Raw genomic sequence first — 7,922 nt, forward strand, 5'->3', positions numbered from 1 at the left:
CAGTCCCCTGCTCTATATATCTAGTTACTAATCTCCTTTCTCCTGACCACTGCCCAATCAAACTTCGTCCTGTGAGCAGGAACCAGCCCATGAGGCAGACAAGACGGCAACCAGGGAAAATCTGCTCCAGCTGGCTTGCCGTGGGAATGAGAGGGTATGGATAGGATTTTTTATAAAACAGAGATGCAGGGATGTGTGGTTACGCTGTGGCTATTCAGCAGCTGTGGGTTCTGAAGATCTGTCCACAGCAGAGATATGACCTAGAGGAACAAAGAGTTTGCGGCGTTAAAGACCATATATATGTACTTCCTGTCCTAGTTTAAGATGCCACCCGTGCCACTGAGTCACTGTCATATGATGATGAAAACTAAATTAATATCTTTCTTGTTATTTATATGACTCAGGTCTGTTCAGAATCTACACCAGCGAATTTACACAGAGCAAATTTACAGCAGTAACCACACACTCCCTTGTGTGTTTATGTATTAAATATTTTGGCTAGCATGCAGAATCATTTGCAGCTACCAATAAAAGTGTACGCCCTTAAAAAAAACCTTCAACATCCATGCACTTTGCACAAAAAGGTTCTTCAGATTGTTAAAATGTTGACTCAGGCTCATGGGAAATATGTAACTGCATAAATTTCTGAAAAACTAAACAAAAATGTATGTATACATGCATAGGTTTTTATTGCAGTTTCCAGTTGAAATAAACACTAGAGGTAGAAAATCAGCATCAACTTTTATTCATTTTCACATGAAGTAAATCATGCGCACAATTTACTAATTCATTCCCTCGTTCTCATTTTAAGTAAATCGTGGCCACAAACTAATAATTTGTTCTTCTTCCTGCCCACATAACAGCATCAACAGGTTTATGAGAACTACAGACAGGAAGTAGAACAAATTATTATTTTGTGTGCATGATTTACTTAAAAATGAGGGAATGAATTAGTAAACTGAGTCATGTCATGTCATGTGCGGATCTCCGTAGAATTGCACTTGCTATGTGCAGCGCTCAAGTACGAGTCAAGAGTGCAAAGTGTTGTAGAGTCAAAACACATCTGCTTTTGTTAACACATCTGGTCAGGTTTAGGGTGGGAATTAGTATAGTGGTTATATCAATTATACAGCTTTAACTTTTCAAATTTGAACTTTTTAAATTTGATCTGAACACGACATTTAGCGCCAGCCACTGGACATTTTATTTAAAAAGTGCTGTGATACAAAAATGCAATAAATTTAGCAAAATGTACCTACAGGCGATTTTGTCATGACACTGAGCCATTGAATGAATTGAGAATTGAGAAAACCATGACATTGCTTATAGCACCTCTTGTGGACATTTTAGGTTGTGCAGAAATGTAAGCAGAGTCACATATTTCCAATGAGTCTGGGTTTCAAAATATTCTTCATACTAAGAACTGTTGACTGAAAGTTTCTTTGGGGAAGCTCAAATGGCTCTTCTATGGGATCACAGTAAAAATCCCCTTTTTGAATATTTATTTTTTATAAGAGTAGCATTTTTAGCTCCCTTCACCACATCTGACCATATACACACATTCTGCAGAATTTTGACCTCAGTTAGTGCAGAGAATATGAATAAGGGTGCAGATATAACATAAAAGCAGTGTGGGAGAAGCTGAAGCAATTGTAGCAACAAGCTGCTAATTTGAAGTAGTTCAACTACTGACCTTTTTCTACTCAACTACTCAAAACGTTTGATAAAGTAACTCACTTCAAATTGCTATTTCAACGCTAAAGCTATTTGGAGAAGGAGGTAAAAATATCCTGCACACAGAACAGTGACGCAGCATGTTTTCGTGCTAAACTGCTGACGTAACTTGTCACTGGAAAAGCTGAAGAAAAATATACTTAATTTAGTGTTGCTACTAGTTAGCTATTCCCCAGCAGTAACGAAATGTAGTCTTTTAAAATGGTCAACAACCGTTGTTTTGTTTAGTTGCTAAGCTTGTGAGACATACGTCACCCAAGAAAAGGGGGTGAGGGTGTGAAACTATGTTGTTTCAGTCACCATTGTATTCAATGGCATGCTGACACCCATTCTGCACAGTCCGATATTAATTTTCCCTTGCAGAACAGTTCCATTTGTATAAATGAAATATGAGCTCGGGTCATGCTGATACAAGCTCTGGAGATACTTGATGACACATTGGAATGGGGGAAACAGTGAAGCGTAGCCTGTATATAATGAAAAACCACACCTACGGTCTGAATAATTGCCACCACTCTCTCCAAGTTGCAGTCATTGGGATTCTTGTAGTCAGACCTCCCTGGAGCACCCAAACAGAGGTGAATTACTGAACTATTTAGACTATTTGGGGGGGGGGGGGGGGGGGGGTCTTGTCCCGGCGAAATATGAAATCTTCTCATTTGATTTGGACTGTAATTATGTCGTAAAAGCAAACTGGCTGTGAAACTGCGGCCCCGCCAGTTGAATTTGCTTTCATCAAGTGCAGACTGGCTTAATTACAGAGTACAAGATCAGCCATCTTTCAGTGCACAAGCCTCGTCCGTTGTTTTATTCTCAGAGCCGTATCGTTCCTCTGTTTGAAGCTAATCACTAGGTGATTGTGCTGTTCACAGCGGCTCGAGAGGAATTTTGACACGAAGAGCAAAGACGATCTCTTGTCTTGAACTTTCAAGGTTGGATAAACTTCTAGCCTTCTTTGTCTTTTAATGGTCATGTATTCTTAGTCATATTGCATTTTAATAGAAGGAATATACCAGCTGTAAAATGGGTCAGATATGCCATAAATCAATGTCAAAGCCGCATGTGTATAAGCGTCATTTTTTTCAAGGTTAAAATATGCAGAAACAAGTAAAAAAACAAGCCATTCATAGGTTGACAAACAATGCAAATACTGTGGCTTTGGTGGTATCAGAACTTGTTTGTTTGAGCATCCCATTCAGCTCAGGTTTAACAAATGGTGTGGTCAGACTGTTCATCAAATCAGTGGCACAGAGGAAATGTGTTTGAATATCATCATTATATTTGTCCACTTGTTGTTGCATATATTAATGTAATTACTGCTGTAAAACATATTGGTTTTCTTAAGATGTAAAATTGCATTAATAAATAATTTGTTTTTATCTTTATATTTCCTACCCTGGTGGCAAATTTGAAACAAAATTGAGCAAAATGAAATTAAACTACTTCATGAAAATCTTGATACTCTTAAACCAAGTTTGCTTCTGAATTGCATATAATGCATTTTAAACATCAGTCTATGGAAATAAATAAACAGAAGAGAACAAGAGAGACTAAACTAAATGTTTATTTTTCTAAAATTAATATAAATTATTAAAAAATAATTATTTATACAATCTATATATTATATTTATATTATATTTTATATAATTTATTATTTTTATATACCTCTATCTATCTATCTATCTATCTATATTTATATTATACACACACACACATACATATATACATACTGAAAAACTGCGATGAACTGCAAAATCTGCCAAAATCTGAACTAGTGAAACACAATATATCATTTGCATTCTTAAATTTAGATAGACAGGACTTGTTCTAGGCAGAGACCTTCCATTCTTGTGTGAATAAATATGTGCGCTTCTTTAACAAGCACATAATTAGTTCCTCATATTCAAGTGACTTTTATATCTGTCTGTTTTATGGCAAGACATCTTGAGAAGTGTCTGCTCAGCACTTAGCTTGTTACGTGGTAAGTGAAGACAGATACTTTCACTCAAATGCTCCAGCAGGACCCCATACGCTTCAGGTTGTGCTGTGTTTCTGTGCACATTTAAACCCTCTAGACTGTCAAATAAATCGAATAAGCCTCTTTGTCTTTGGTTAACACCATCCATAAAATTCAAAGCTGCCAAACCCTCTGTAGTTTTTCCACATCTTGCTAAATTAAGTCTATATAGTCACCACCTTGATACTACCGTGAGCCACCTTAAGTGAAATGCAGCACACAAATCACTGCAGTCAAGAGATTTTCTAAAACAGGAAGACAGAAGCCTGAAGACCTCATGTGGGGTAAATTCCCAGTGTCAGATCACTGAGTTAGAACGGACGGAGTAAAACAGGCTATGGTGGAGAATCTGTGCTGACTGGAGTCTGACCTCTTGTGTCTCAAGTGCATGCTGGGGAATCAATGGGAGGGTCTGGAGGGCCCAGAGGTCATTGTGAACGTGTCTGTAGGATGCGTTCCCACTGAGCTTGCTGAGGGGAGTTCTTTATAACGCAGTCACCTGTGTTTGGGCAGGTGGCTGGAGAAAAGCTCACATCTTCCCGCATGAGGGTCCTCTTTTCCCTCGGCTTAAAGGACTCTGCCTCATTAAAGAGCTTTCAAGAGGTTAAGAAAAATAGACTTTTCTGTGGGGTGAGAGAGAGGCGATAGAGGGTGAAGGTGAGAGAGGAAACGCTTTAGATTCAATAACGGTGTTTTTTCACTCATTTTTACTCAGCTGATAATTATCTGTCATTAATGTTATATTCAGAGCCACATTTTATCTAGTTTCAAGCAACACAAGTCATAAGACTCCATTACATTGCACTATTAAAAATGTTTACAGGAAAAAAAAAAAGATTTTTTTTTTTTTTTTTACAAATGCCAAAACACAATTCAGTTGGTTAGTTGTACATTACCAAACCACGTACAATGGAAAAACTATAAATGGTTTAATGTTGGTAATATTACTGTGAAATACTGTCAAAAATGTATGTGTTTTGTAAATAAAAAACTATGATTTACCATATAATTTATGAAAAAAGAACATTCCCAGAAGTCCCTGTGTGACACATCACATAATTAATATAGATAAATTATATAAAAAGCTCTTCTAATTTTTGTTATCAGTAATGTTAATTAGAATGCTTTATGTTACATTGTATTTTTGCTACATGTTATTTAATGTGTATCACAACTTAGTGTCATGTTACTATGATGGTTTTGTTGTTGTGTGACATGAGACTTTATGTGTGTGTGTGTGTGTGTGTTTGTGTGTTTGTGTGTTTGTGTGTTTGTGTGTGTGTGTGTGTGTGTGTGTGTGTGTGTGTGTGTGTGTGAAAAAGCACTAGTACTATTTCACACCAAAAATAAAAAAATATTTTCTTCTTTTCTTTTCTTTTCTTTTCTTTTCTTTTCTTTTCTTTTCTTTTCTTTTCTTTTCTTTTCTTTTCTTTTCTGATTTTGACTTTACATTTGCCATTGAAGGGTCAAACAGGAGAGGAGAGTTTGCCGTAATTTATATTTATGCATGTATGTATTTATTTTGTTATTTTAATTGCTATAGAAAGTTGAAAGTGTCAGGTTGTGACCGCAGATAAATATTAACACTACAGTAACACAGAGAAGTGGCCCCATTTGTGATGCTGGCATCCTTTTATTTAAAACTGATTTCTGATGGTGAAGCAGGAAGAAGAATCACTTTGATAATGAAGTTGTCTGGATTTGTGCATGTATAATACATACAGTAATAATACATAAATAATGTAGAGTAAATACTATTTAATACATAGTAATAGTGGTTGCTTTTGAATGAAGGAGTAAGAGGCTAAAAGCTTGTGTTGATGATGTAAATGCTGGCAGAATGCATGGATAGCTGTTTAAGAAAGAGACTGAAGCGAAGTGTGATTTCTAGCTAACTAGATGAGCTGGTCAGGGTGATTAAATTTGATTACATGATCACAGTAATCCAAGCGTCAATCTGGAATCTGATGAACATGCATGTGTGCTATTTTGGCAAGAACGAGCACCACATAAACAAATTTCTGGTGTAATCCAAACCCGGCATTACACATGACACAGGGTCATCTGCCGTACTACAGTAATAACATTCCAGCTTTCATCCGTGTTGCATGGCTCTATTTATAAAATCCTATTAATTAGCCATTATTTTTATGTCTTTGCATCGGGGTAATTTCCTGACACTCGAGGTCTCCTTCCTGTCACTCATTAGCCTTTATTATGTGGCGTTGTGTGTTTTTCTTTGCGAGCCCCTCATCCGCCGTGGACCACCAGCTGGAGGCACTTATGTCTCCGCAATTCAGATGCCTTGTGTCCACGGGAATCTGCATCATAAGCCCAATTCAACAAGATCATTTGCTCAGGTAGTTGGAATAATCCTAAAGAACCACTCCGAACCTCACATATAGGCCATGTAAACCCCCTTCTCCCTGTTTGGCATGAGATTTGTTTTGCTCTTCACAATTTGGCAGGATCTTCACCCTCCAGGTAATGTTATGCTGCTGAAGTGTGATCAGTCAGGCAATTTGAAGAACTTTCATTGAGTGCAGAAGATTGGAGGACGAGACAGGGGATAAACACAAGCACACCCACATGCGACGCACACACGACACCGACCAAACACAGCCGCTGAAATTTGCATGGTGCTCGGTTATACATTAGTGAACATCACTTGGCAATCTGTTCATTCCGGCTTAATTGGATTTTAATACCGCCTCTGATCTTGTTTTCTAATTAACGGCAGTGGCTGGCAACCAAGCAGAACCGTGCAGTGAACAACACCTTTGATCCCGGCCATATGGAGCTCCTCCAAGCATTCCTCGGATAGAGAAATCCGTCACCTCGATGCAGGGTGTAAAGGTATGGGGGCGAAACGGGGGGGATGGCGTGGCGCAGGCTGGTGCTCCGGGTGGCTTTCCTATTGATTAATTTTCCTCACGATCGGTTGTGATCACAGATAAATAAAACATGAGCTGGTGAACTGATGCAAATAAGCCCTTGCATGCTTTAGGGAAATGTCAATTGCTTTTCTAATCTGTTTATTTCTCCCCTCGTGGCCCCCCTCTCTCTCTCTCTCCTCTGTTTTTGATGAAGACCTGCTCAAATGTATTCCTTTTCTTCCTCTGGCATGTCTTGTGAAGTACATCCTGAACTGTTTTTGTTATTGAATGCCATTTGAAAAAGAATAGATGCCTTTGTACAAGCAATACACTGCACTGTGTGATCAATATACTTTATTTTCTCCTTCAGCATATCGTTTTGAATATGTTTCAGTACCCATTCTAAGAACCAAAACAATGACTTTAAGAAATTACATTGAGCTATATTGTGAGCAAAGTTGGCAGGTTTTTTTTTTATTTTTTTTTTATTAGAGGTAGGTTTACATGCACATTCCTATACATTGAACACGTAATATGCATGTGCATAGTGTCACCTTTTCACAAATTCACATTTTTGTAGATTACATGGACACAATAATGGAATTGTTTAAAAAAAAAAAAGAAAATTAGTTGCATTTTCAGACCCCAAAACACCATTGTTGTGTAAATGAACAGGCCAAACGCAAAAAAAATAAAAATAAAAATGTGTCATGAGGTCAAGGTCACAACACTACAATTTTAGTTTTTATTCATTTAATTATTTTTTTAAAGAGGATCATTTTAGTACCACATCTAATGACCTTTTATTATTGTAATTATTATTATTATCATTTCATCTGGAAACCATTTGTACATATAGGTTAATTTTTTTTTTTTTTTTTTACTTTTGCTGAAATGTAGGTAGAGGCACATATTTCCAGTGAGCCTGGGTAGAAATTGTAGGTCAGAGATAGGATTCTTTTCAAAGATCTAGAAATTAAACAAATTATTTACTATGAAACACAGCAGAATCATTGGACTCATCTTTGCATTGTTACACATATGGCTATATGAAGGACACAAAGGTTTTGTAGAAGGAGCCCTTTAGTAATTGGCCAGAAATATAGAAAAATGTGTCTGAATTTATTTACTTTTTTTTTTTTTTTTTTTTTTGACTTGAGTCAAGCACAGCGAATGGCCTTGCTGAAGAGTGAACTATAAAGTACATCTGTGCTGCTTCACCCGCACTGTTCTGTCTAGGGTTCCACTTGAGGAACTGCTATTGAAATGATGTGTTTGTCCTTCAGAATGCGATT

Source organism: Cyprinus carpio, chromosome B20 (assembly GCF_018340385.1).
Source record: "Cyprinus carpio isolate SPL01 chromosome B20, ASM1834038v1, whole genome shotgun sequence".
Lineage (NCBI taxonomy): Eukaryota > Metazoa > Chordata > Actinopteri > Cypriniformes > Cyprinidae > Cyprinus > Cyprinus carpio.